The sequence below is a fragment of the Narcine bancroftii genome, chromosome 2 (assembly GCF_036971445.1).
Source record: "Narcine bancroftii isolate sNarBan1 chromosome 2, sNarBan1.hap1, whole genome shotgun sequence".
Classification (NCBI taxonomy): domain Eukaryota; kingdom Metazoa; phylum Chordata; class Chondrichthyes; order Torpediniformes; family Narcinidae; genus Narcine; species Narcine bancroftii.
In genome coordinates this window covers 333,677,760-333,690,187 of record NC_091470.1, presented here as the reverse complement: position 1 = coordinate 333,690,187, position 12,428 = coordinate 333,677,760, and the positions used below count along the sequence as shown (strand labels likewise).

The 12,428-nt window shown below is 41.5% G+C and overlaps 1 long non-coding RNA gene across 4 annotated transcripts in view; it reads right to left on the bottom strand.

Moving 5' to 3' along the window:
- LOC138755697 (uncharacterized) overlaps nt 1-12,428 on the bottom strand; it is a 153,525-nt gene that overhangs the window by 123,423 nt on the left and 17,674 nt on the right. For 3 of the 4 annotated variants that reach the window (XR_011352471.1, XR_011352470.1, XR_011352472.1), the window contains 2 exons: nt 6,609-6,840; nt 1,250-1,903 (listed from right to left, as the gene is read on the bottom strand). This is a non-coding gene — a long non-coding RNA (uncharacterized lncRNA). The remainder of the gene's footprint in view (nt 1-1,249; nt 1,904-6,608; nt 6,841-12,428) is intronic. The other variant, XR_011352473.1, reaches the window with a different exon arrangement.

Here is a 12,428-nt window from a genome sequence, read left to right as displayed (position 1 = left end):
GTTAAATGGCCTCTAGAAAAAGTAAAGAGAATAGGCAGACAGAGTAGAATCCCCTTGCAGTCATTCCACTCAGTAACAAGTATACTACTTTGGATACTGTTAGGGGTTGACTTATTGAGAGGGTAGCAGAAGCAATGACACCATGACTGGCACCAAGATGTTACAGGGAAGAATTAAGTCAGGCAGACTGATAGTGGCAGGTTACTCCATGGTTCAGGACACAGATAGGTATTTCTGTGTCTGCAAGCATAATTCCAGAAGGTGTGTTGCCTCCCTGGTAGCAGGGTCAAGGATGTCTCAGAGCAGATAAATGGCATTCTGAGATGGGGCAGTGATAAGTCAGGGGTTGCTCAAAGTACCGATTTCAGATTTATTGACAGAGTACATACGTGACATTACATACGTTTTACTGCAGGCCAGGCAAATTTTCTACTAATCAGTCGTGCAAAAAAACTGTACTCAAGAAAAAAATACACACACAAAAGAGGGAAATGTAAACAAGAAGAAAGTGCAAACAAACTGTGCAAAGTGGAAAATAAATATTCAATAAAAAATAATGTGCAAAGTAAGAGGCCTTCAATGAGTCTCTGAGTTTGTTGTTTAAACATTTTATAGTGATGGGGTAGCAACTGTTCCTGAACCTGGTGGTATGAGTTTTGTGGTAGCTAAACCTCTTTCCTGATGGCAGCAGCAAGAACAGAATATGTCCTGGATGGGGTGTGGATTCTTTTTTTTTTTAATTTTTTATTTTTCACACCATAAATCACATTAGCCATGATATACACTTTTTCTTTTTCACACATATACAGTGACTTTTTCTCCCCCCCCTCCCTCCTCCCAAGCCACCCCCCCACCCCCCCCCCCCTCATCCATTTTAGGTATACAATCTAGGTTGCATTAAACCAGTCAGACAATGTTGTCATTCAACAAAAATACACCAGAAATTCTACTGAGTCCATTCTTTTCTTTCCTTCTCCTTCCATCAACTTAGGTAATGTTTGTCCCCGGTAGGTTTTCGCTATTGTATTTAAATGTTTTATTTTTCACACTATGAACCATATTGACCAAAATACACCTAAACCTTTCCCTCTTGAATATAGTGTCATTTTCTCCCCTTTTCCCCCCTCCCTTCCCTCCCTCCTTTCCACACCCCTCCCCACCCACTAAACATTCAACATATACAATACATTAAACTCATTAAACAATGCCATCACACAATGAAAATAAACAAGAAAATTGTGTCACTTACTTTTACACACTGGGTCAGTTCATTTCGTCTTCTTCTCATTCTGTCATTTTAGGGGGTGGAGATCCGTGGTAGGACTTCTCTGTTGTGTTCCATGTACGGTTCCCAAATTTGTTCGAATTCTGTGATGTTATTTCTTAAATTGTATGCTATTTTTTCCAATGGAATACATTTATGATTCTTGATGATTGCTGCTACTCTCTAACAGCAGTATTCCATGTCGATTTTCTCGATTGTAGGGAGAGTTTTACCTATGATTTACTAGGCCATATCCATTATCTTTTGCAGGGGTTTCTGTTCAGAAATATTGGTGCCCCCATGCCAGGCTATCATTCAACCATACAGTACACTTTCCACTACAAATCTGTAGACGTTTGCCAAGGTTTCTGATGTCATACCAAACTTCTCCAAACTCCTGAGAAAATAGAGGCACTGATGTGCTTTTGATGCAATGGCATTGGGTCCAGGAAATGATCTCTGGTTTTTCCCCTCCTGATGTCCATAATCAGCTCCTTGATTTTGGTGACAGTGAATGCGAGGTTGTTGTTGGTGCACCATTCTCCCAAGTTTTCAATCTCCCTCCTGAATGCTGACTCATCAGCCTTTTTTATACAAATTTGTGAGCAAATTTGTAGATGGTGTTGTTGCGGTACTGACCTGCACAAAAAAAAGGTGCAAAGCGATTAGAGCAGGGGTCTAAGTACGCAGCCCTGTGGTATTCTGGTACTGATGGTTATTGTGGAGTAGAGGATTTCCTCACTGATTGTGGTCCTGAGGTGAGGAAATGTAGGAATCCAATTTCATAGTGGTGTATTGCCAACTATATTGTGGTCCATAGGAAGAACAGGAGATGTAATCCTGCAGAATAATTTCAGAGATAGGCAGCAAGTTAAAAAGCAGGATTTACAAGAATGTAATCTTAGGATTGCTACCCATGCTACATGCTAGTGAAGCAAGAAATAGGAAGACTGTGCAATTCATGGCTAGGATCTGGTACAAGAGGGTGTGCTTCAGATATATGGATCATTCGGTTCTCTTCCTCCACAGGCAAAATCTGTACAAGAGGGATGGAGAAAAATAACCTTTATTTTTGCTTTGTTAGTCAGTATAGTTGCTTAGGTAAAGGCATAATCATTTTAGCTGAGGCTACATGAACACTAATAAATTATCAACTATTGAATAGTTGAATAATTGAACCCCATGTCAATACTTCCATGTATGACCACATAATAGTCAGAGAGAATTGGAAGACAAATCAGCAGGGAGATAGCAGACAGTTACAGGAAACATAATATTGTGATAGTAGGTGGTTTTAATTTTCCACATACTGACTGGAACTCCCATACTATAAAAGGGCTGGATGGCTTGGAGTTTGTCAAATTTATTCAGAAATGTTTTCTAAATCAATATATCAAGTTACCAACTAGAGAGAGTGCTAGATCAACTAGATCTCCTCTTAGGGAACGAGAAAGGAAGGTGACAGAAACATGTGTAGGAGTGATCATAATGTCATTAGTTTCAAGGATAGGTTAGGTTGGAGAAAGGCCAATTTTGAAGAAATGAGTAAGAATCTAAAAAAAACATGGATTGGGCTAGGTTGTTTTCTGCCAAGGATGTGCTCAGTAAGTGGAAGGCTTCAAAGGTAAAATCTTTAGATTACAGAGTTTATATGTTCCTGTAAAGATTAAAGGCAAAGTTTACAGGCATAAGGATCCTTTGGGATCTGGTTAAATAGAAGAGAGTGATGTATAACAGATATAGGCAACAAAGAGCAAATAAGATACTTGAGAAGTATACAAAATGCAGGTAAAAAAATTGAGGAGAACTCAGGAGTGCTAAAAGAAAACAAGAGGCTGTTTTGGCAAACAAGGTAAAGGAAAATCCTCAGGGTTTCTACAGGTATATTAAGAACAAAAGGATTTTAAGAGACAAAATGGCCATATTGAAGATCAGAGTGGTCAGTATAGAATGATCAATGACCACCTGTAGACACGAAGCAAAAGTCAAAGACTTTATTAACCAGAAAATCACGGCATGCCTCTACATGCTGCTGGCTCATGTCCAAGACAGGTATAAAAGGGAGGAGACTAGGGCTATCAGTCTTTATCAGGGATCTTATGGGGAGGAGCTACAGGGACAGAAGGCGGGCCAACCTGCACAGTCTAGCGAGGTCATGCCTGCAATGCATTTCTCTTTTTTTTAGATGAAGTCTGGTGGGGTGAAGCAGGGCTATGTACATCAGCATTGGTCGTGTAGTCCATATCAGTTTATAGGTTCAGCCAATCCAGTGGTTTTATCCGGTGCTGCGTTCGCTGCTGCACCGGCTGGGTCATCAGTTCCTTCAGAACAGTGACTTGTTCAACAGGCTGAGTGTTGGAGTGCTGAACTATGTCTGTGCATACCGGCTCTGAGGAAGGTGGGGGACTTGTTTGTAGGGGTGGGGGACCAACTGGTCACTGATGGGGGCTACTGGGTGCACCTACCATGCTGGAGCCCCTGCTTGAGCCAAGTCTCAGCTGGCCAATGTGTCATCCGGTCTGTCTGGGTACTGTATCATGGCATACTGTGGGTGAGCATGCAGGAGGTACATTTCCTCAACCAGTGGGTCTGCCTTGTGGGTCCTAACATGCTTACGGAGAACTACCAGCCCTGGGGTTTTCAGCCAGATGAGCAGTGTGGTTCCCGATGCCGACCTCCTAGGGAAGGAGAACAATTTTTCGTGTGGGGTGGCGTTAGTCACAGTGCAGAATAGGAACCCAGTGGCATGCAGCACTTCTGGAAGGATGACTTGCCACTGGGAGACGGGTATCCCTTAAAGGCCAAAAGGACTGCCCTCCAAATCATGCCATTCTCCCTTTCCACCATGCTCCACCATGCTGCCCGTTCACACAGGAGTTGTAGCTGGTGGTTCTCCTCGGGGCTATGTCCTTGGAAAGAAAATATTGCTGCAACTCCTTCCTCATGAATGAGGACCCCCCAATTATGGTGATAGTAATTGGGGTATCCAAGTAGGGTGAAGATGTTGTGGAGTGCTTTAATGACCGTGCATGGCGAATGGGAAGCATGAGTACTCATCCATGATATTCAGGAAGTACACTTGCTGATTTGTGAATGGGAGAGGCCCCTGAGTCCATACTGAGCCATTAAAAGGAGCAAGTAGCCTTGATGAGCTGGTTCTCTCCAGTTGGTAAAAATGCGGCTTGCATTCAGCTCCCTGACCTCCTCTACTGAATGGGGAGGTTGCGGGCCCTCACAAAATGGTAGATCCTCATGATCTCGGGGTGAAAGAGGCTATCGTGGAAAGCTTGGAGGTGATCTACATATGCCCTGGCGCAGGTTCCCCTGGACATGGCATTGGATGTCTCATTGAGCTTGCCTGGCCAGTACAAGTTCTCTTAATTATAGGTGGCCAGCTCAATTCTCCACCTCATGATCTTGTCATTTTTTATTTCCCCCCTCCCCCCCCCACTATTTATTATTAAATATAAAAGTGACAGCTTTCTGGTTCGAAAACAGGGTGAACGGTCTGCTGGCCAAATAGTGTCTCCAGTGGCACATAGCCTCCACTATAGTCTGTGCCTCCTTCTCATTGGCAGAGTGCCTGAGTTCGGGCCCATCGAGGGTTCGGAAGAAAAATGCCACTGGCCTGCCTCCTTGGTTCAGCGAGGCAACCAAGATGAAGTCAGAGGCGTCACTCTCCACTTAGAATAGGATGGATTCATCGCCGCCTTGGCACTCCCACACAATGCCCTTGAAAGCCTTACGGGCCTCTGCCAATGGGGGAAAGGTAGTGATTTTCACCAGGGGTTGGGCCTTGTCTGCATAATTAGGAATCCACTGAGCATAGTATGAGAAGATCCTCAGGCATTTTTTTAAAGCCCTGGGTTTCTTGGGCAGAGGAAGTTCCAGCAGGGGGTGGTGCATGCACTCAAGGTTGGGGGCAATAACACCATGTTTCACCACGTAGCTCAGGATTGCCAATTGCATGGTGCTGAACATGCTCTTTTTCCAGATCGTACATGAGTTTGAGAGATTTAGTGGAGGCCAGGAACCTCTGCAGGTTCTCGTCGTATTCCTCCTGGTTCCGACTACAGATGATAACAATATCCAAATAGCGATAGGTAGCTTTTAATTTGTTGTCAACCACCATGCAATCCATTTCTCTTTGGAACATTAACACCACGCTTGTGAGGACAAATGGGACTCGCAGGAAGTGATAGAGGTGGCTGTTTGCTTTAAATGTTGTGTAAGGCTAGTCTTCTCGATGAATCGGAATCTGGTGGTACGCCAACTTGAGGTCTATGGTGAAGAAGACCCTGAACTGGGTGATCTCATTCACCATGTCGGTTATGTGGGAGAAAGGGTAGGTGTCTAATAAGGTGAACCTGTTAATGTTCTGGCTATAATCGATGACCATCTGGTGGTTCTCCCCAATCTTCACCACCTCCACTTGTGCCCTTCAGGGGCTGTTACTAGGTTCTATGATGCCCTCCCCCACCAGTCACCCCATTTCAGTTTTATAAATTCCATGTCCCCAGGGCTGTATCACTTGTTTTACTGGTGGCTGGTTTGTAGTCTGTTGAGGTTCTGGCATGGGGGTGGAGGGAGGTGGTGGGGGGCAGAGGGATCCAAAGAGTACCCAAAACACAGGTTGGGTGCCCTGCACGGCATTTCAGTGTGTGATTGGCACATTCGGGAGGATCGTAAATGGGGGTTGTGGGGTCTGTCAAACTGCATCAGCACACCCTTAAGCTGGCACTGGAAATCCAGCCCCGGTAATGACGGGTGCCAGAGGTGGGGCATCTCTAGCAGTTTGAATTTTTACTTTCCATGCCCCTCATGGTTAGGGTCATGGTGCAACACCTGCAGATTTCCGCAGAGAGGGATTTAGAGGCTAGCGTTACCTTTCACTTTGTTGGGGATATAGTCAGAAAATAATGTTGGACCGTGCCTGGGTGTATGAAACTCTCTGTGCTCCCTTTGTCAAGCAGGCAACCAGTGGTGTGGCCGTTTACCTCAATACCTCAATTACGATCGCACCAGCTGGTGTGCCCTGCTCTGGTCCAGCATGATCAAGGCCAACATCAACTAACTATCTGAATTTCTGCTGCTGTATTGTTGGGACAGCTACCACCAAGATGGCTGTCCAGGACATCGCAAAGATGCCCACCCCCATGAATCACACATGGTGGAGTCCAGAAGAGAAGCCAGATGTGATGTAATCCCGTGTCATCATGCTTCTGTTCCCTCTGTTCTATTCTCAGCTACTGGAAATGAAGCCGGAAGGTGGGTTGACCCAAGATGGTGATGCAGGTCATGGTCTGCATGTGGCACTGCTAAAAGAGGACTCGGAGAGGCATACCTTTGCATAGTGCCCCTTCCTCCAGCAGTTTGAGCATGTCACGGTGTGGGCTGGGCATTACTTTGAAGGTGTTTGTCTTGGCTGCAGTAGTTGCACCTCGTGTGCTCGGCAGCAGGAGCAGCAGTCAGGGACCCTGAGTCCCAAGATGGTGGCATCTGTTCTTCACACCTGGCGCCTCTGACTTCATCTTGGTTGCCTCGCTGAACCAAGGAGGCTTCTTCACTCTAATCGCCTTGTCCATGGCAAATAAAAATCTGGTTAATAAATTGTAGCACGATTAATGATCACCCACAGACACAAAGCAAGTAGTCAATGGCTTTATTAACCAGAAAAATTTGGCATACCTCTTCATGCTGCTGGCTCATGTCCAAAGCAGGTTTCGAGGGAGGAGACTAGGGCTATCAGCCTTCATTAGGGATCTTACAGGGAGGACTTAAAGGCCAAAAGGACTGCCCTCCAAATCATGCCATTCTCCCTTTCCACCATGCTCCACCAAGCTGCCTGTTCACACAGGAGTTGCCCCATCAGGGTCTTCCAGATTGAAAGACCCTTGCCCCATCAGGGTCTTCCAGATTGAATGCATGGGAGATTTTTTCAGGTCACCACAGAGTTCCTTTTTGTTCTCTTGGGTAGAAAATTCAAAAGTTCATTAAGAAGAATTTTCTTTTCATTTCTCTCCTGGATGGTCAGCCCCTTCTTTTGAGAAAATTATCATTAGATCTAAATACATCTGCCAAAGGAAACATCATCCCTATATCTACTGATCAAACTTCTCATTGTTTTAAATTCTAGAGTAGAAGCCCAGTCTTTGTAACCTCTCTACATAGGGTAAACTACATGTGACCAAGAATCAACATGATGAATGTTCGCTGCCCTCCCTCTCTTGCAAGTATGTCCATCCTTAGGAAGTGCGACCAAACTTGCTTACATTACTTCAAATGCAATCCCACTGAATCTTGTGCAAGGACAACCAGGTCCTTCTGAATAGCACAACCTTTCAATCTTTTATCATTTAGAAGAAATGTTTCTATTTTTATACCAAAATGAATTACCTCATTTTTAATATCATATTCTATCTGCCATTCCTCACCTGTTCACTTAACCTGCTTGTACACTGCTGAAGCCTTGCTGCATTCATTTCAAATCACATACTGTCATCCAGTTTTATGGATTCAGACAAATATAATCCAGAGAGACTTTTACAGATATTAGCTTGAAATTCTGAGTTAATTTAATTACTTTTATTTATTTATTTACCCAATTGCTAAGGTAGGATTCAAATTCATACCACTACATTAATAGTTGAAACCTCTTAATTTGATGACTTCAACACAATGCTACGTTACACCTGACATTTATGGAAAATCAACAGCCAAGTGTCATTTAACAGCTCAGAGATGTCAAGAGGAAGTGGCTTGTAACCACTGTCTTAAACCTGAGAACAAAATAGAAACTTTAAGTCATTGTTTTGCACTAACAAGATACTCAATTGTTCTCAATAAGGTACTCTTTTCAAACTAATGTAAGTCAAGAAATCGTGCAACATTTTGAATGGAATGTTTATACCCGTGGAGATTGTAACTGTAAAATCATTTCTGGGTGCCCTTGCTTTTTCAATAAGTTATATTCATTTTAACGGGTTGAGTTTAATCATTGCCTGGATTCCTGATGCTGTAACAAGGCCCTGTCTAAACATAGACTCTATTTCTTGTGCATGGAGAAGTAACAAAGGATGATGATGTATTTTGGAGTATGAACTTCCAACCACTAAGTTCAACAACCATACTCATTCCATGCAGCAGGATTAAAGGATTTCAAATTGATTTAAATTTATATTTGTTTTTTTTTCTTAAATTTTTGCCAATGTGGGGATTTGAAATATCCTTACACATTTATATATTGACGAACTGTAAATCTGCAAAATTTATCAAATATTCTATCAATAAAGATACTTGGACAAAGAAATCTGCAAATAGATTATCAGCAGTAATTGGTGCAGAGATACCAAGTGATCCAGGATCCACATAAACGCATGCTACAAAATAACATACACCAAAATGCCTCATCAGCTTTGTCATTGCTACTCAAATTCCAAAAATGAAATTTAAAAAATCAAATCTTACTTTAAATCCATTATAAATCATTTAATCCTGCTGCATGCATTGAGTGTGGTTGTTCAGTTCAATTAGTCGAAGCTTGCTCTCTTTATTTATTGAAGCAACGAATCCATATTTAGACTGGGCCTTACTAGAAGATCCTAATGCATTTTGCATTAATTCTTTTGTCATTGGGGGACTAATAAAAAAAATCCTGTGTGATGTGGTCTAGAGAATTGGGAGTGGCCTTGAAAATCTGACTGGGGACTAGAGAGTGGGAAGGTAGACTATTGTGTCTGAGAGGGAGTTGATTGAGGCTGGAGTAGAGAGGTGTCTTAACTTCTAGCAGGATGGAATGTATGTTAACTAAATTTCTGCTGTAATGGAATATTTCATTAACAATTCTTGGCACCTCTCTCCAAAATGAAATGTAATCATTAAAAAAAATCCAATAAAGCCCAAGGTCTAAAATCATATTCCTCCTTAAGCAATCCTTATGCCTCAAGAGCTCTGTGATTAGTAAGGATTGATTAACATGATATGTGAGTGGAAAGAAAAAGTTTGAAAACCATTGTTTTTATAGTAGCTAATTGACTCAATATGTGCATGGTTTCATAACTTCAAAGGAAAGTTTTCTCAAGCAGAATATTTCAGTAACAATTGGGTTTAAATCAGTGGTTCTCAACTATTTTTTCCCTCTCACATACCACCTTAAGTAATTTCTTAACAATCACAGAACACTTATGGCATAGGGATTGCTTAAGATGGAATATGAGTTTAGTGGGGGCAGTTTGAAAACCACTGATCTAATAATGGATGGTGGGGAAAAGGTACAATGCACAAAGTTGCTGGAGGGACTGTGGGAAACAATAGGCAGTTTGGGTGGCCCGGTTAGCAGAGTGTTTAGTGTGATGCTGTTATTACAGCACCAGCAATGAGTACGAATCTGGCGCTGTCTGAAAGTACTTTTTGTATGTTCTCCCTGAGTCTGTGTCGGTTTGCTCTGAGTGTTCTGTTTTCCTCCCACCTTCCAAAATGTATGAGTTGCAGGTTAATTTGGGTGTAATTGGGCAGCATGGGTTTAAATGGCCAGAATTAGTTTCTACCTTACCGTAAATTTTAGAAAAATCATTTAAAAAATATTTGGGGCCTATGCCCTTTTTCAGATATGCCAAGTGTTGGTCTGTTTCATTTAATATATGTCATACTTCTTTTATTATTCACAATTGCAACAATGCCAAGTAGTTCTTCAGGTGCACTAAAACGCATAACAAGTCTCCCTAGTGCCTAGTTTAGTATCTCATCCAAAATACAGTGGCACACAATTCTCAGTGTTTCACTGAAATGACAGCGAACATTCAGACTGGTGATTCCTCAGAGAATTGTTTGGTTCAGATGGTACATCTGACCTCCTCTGCCACTGGACACAGTACTGCAAATACTAATATCCAAGGCCAAGGAGTGCTTGGCTTATGCCTCCTCAGCTTTACATTAGATCATAGGAAAATTAAAGAAACTAAGACCATGAGTACATATAACCATATAACCATTTACGGAGTGGAAACAGGCCATGTTGGCCTTTCGAGTCCGCACCGGTTCACTAGAACAACTCCACTAGCTCAAACCTCCCGCTCTCCGCCAATAACCCTCCAACCCCCTCTCCTCCACGTACACATCCAACCTTCTCTTAAATGACAGAATGTGCCGCAACTCCATTGAATCTTGAGGTTATGTCTCTTTGTTCTAGTCTCACTACTAGCAGAAACAATTCTCCTGCCCCTCTCTTATCTATCCCTTTCATCATTTAATGTTTCTACAAAATCCCCTCTTACTCTTCTGAATTCCAGCTAATCCCTCATCTCTGGAATTAACCTTGTAAGCCTCCTCTGCACTACCTCTAACACTAGAACGCTACCACATTTCAGTCATACTGTTAGGAATCTACGCTCTGGACTGTAACGAATATGCCTACCTACTGACCAAATATCCGTCACTGTTGGCGCCCAACTTCCTCGACGCTAAACCAGCACATGGCGTGGAGCACCAAATCAAGATCACGGCTGTAAGGAGTTTGTACGTTCTCCCCGTATCTGCGTGGGTTTGCTCTGGGTGCTCCGGTTTCTTCCCACCTTTCAAAATATACCAGGGTTGTAGGTCAATTGGGTTTAATTAGGGCGGCATAGGCTGGTGGGCTGAAAAGGCCTGTTACCATGTGGTATGTCTCAATTAAAATGTGTTGCTTTGTGCATGCCCCATCATTCATCTTGATCATCGCTGAAGCAACACTTCAATATTATTTTCCTGCACCAGCCCCATATCCTTTGATTCCCTTAATATCTGTTTTCAATGAACTCAATAACTGAGCATTTAGCATAAGTAGTGCAAGACTATCCACTTGAATAGAGTTACTGACCTGAACTAAACCAGAAAATACAGATAATGGTTTGTTTTTTGTTTTATTTTACTCAATATTTTAAATTAAAATTTAATACATAAAGGTGTGTTTAACTTAAAAGAATTGAACATTTATTAATTGTCTCTACTTTTTATTGACGGAGCTGTGAAAAGTAAGCATGACGCTTGGAAAGGGGCAGGGGTTGATAGAAGATGAGCCAAGAAGCAGGCTGGTCTTCAAAAGTAGATTTGAAACCATTTGCATTTAAATAACATCTTATCATGAATCCGAATATATGTAAAGTAACTCGGCAAGGAGACAAATGGTCAAAAGGTTAAAGAATTTCAAAGAGGACAGAGTAGCCAAAGGCTCAGTCAAATAGATTCATCTAAGGATGCTTATCATTTCCGCACAATGAACAGCCATTCAAAAACTTAAATTTGACTTATTCCAGCCACTGCTCATTGATTTAACCAATTTTCTATTCCGTCAACCTCATTTCTACCTGGATCATAACTTTCTTCTTAATTTTTCTGATAAAAAGAGTACTTCATTCATTATTGAGAAAAAAATAAGTTTTCATGCTTCTCAACTGAAATGTGGATGAGACAGATGGGAAAGTGAGGCCGAGAAACTATGCACTTGTCTTCTTTGGCAGGATGGTAGTGGATGTAAAAAGGTTAAAACCTTCTGTTTTTGATTCTTAGTTAATTTTGTGCTATCTCTTTAAGAAAACTATTGTTTGTAGTGTTACCACAGTGACTATGATGTAATATGTCGTAATATCCGTGCAGACTAAGAGCTTGTATCTCATTCTTCAACGAACTATGAAGGAGACGTGAGCTTGAGATAATTTTCTTTGAACTCATCTTATTTCTTCTTGTATATCTCTTTAAAGTTGAATATCGTTATATCTTCAAATACAGTATATGCTTTGCTTATTCATTGTTATGGAAATCTTAATATGAAGTTATGCAAAATGTTTATCTTCTTTATCAATTAATTAATGCTATATAAAGCTGCATCTACAAAGTTTGGTTTATTGGATTTTTAAGATACCAATTTGGAATATCGTCCCCATGTTTCCTTGAAGATGACACATTTTGAAATTAGGAAATCATAGAACCTGGAAAATGTCATCTTCATTTTGATTCAAAGAAAATTATTATTATGAACTTTGTTTGGAAAAAGAGCTCATAAAATTTGACTGAAAGAACTCAACTTGTTAAAAGCAAATAGACATCCTTGCTGTAACAAAAGAATATTCCAGAAATCTTTAGAACCTGTCTGTGAATTGTATAGTTTGAAATTGAGCCAAGGTCTGACCAG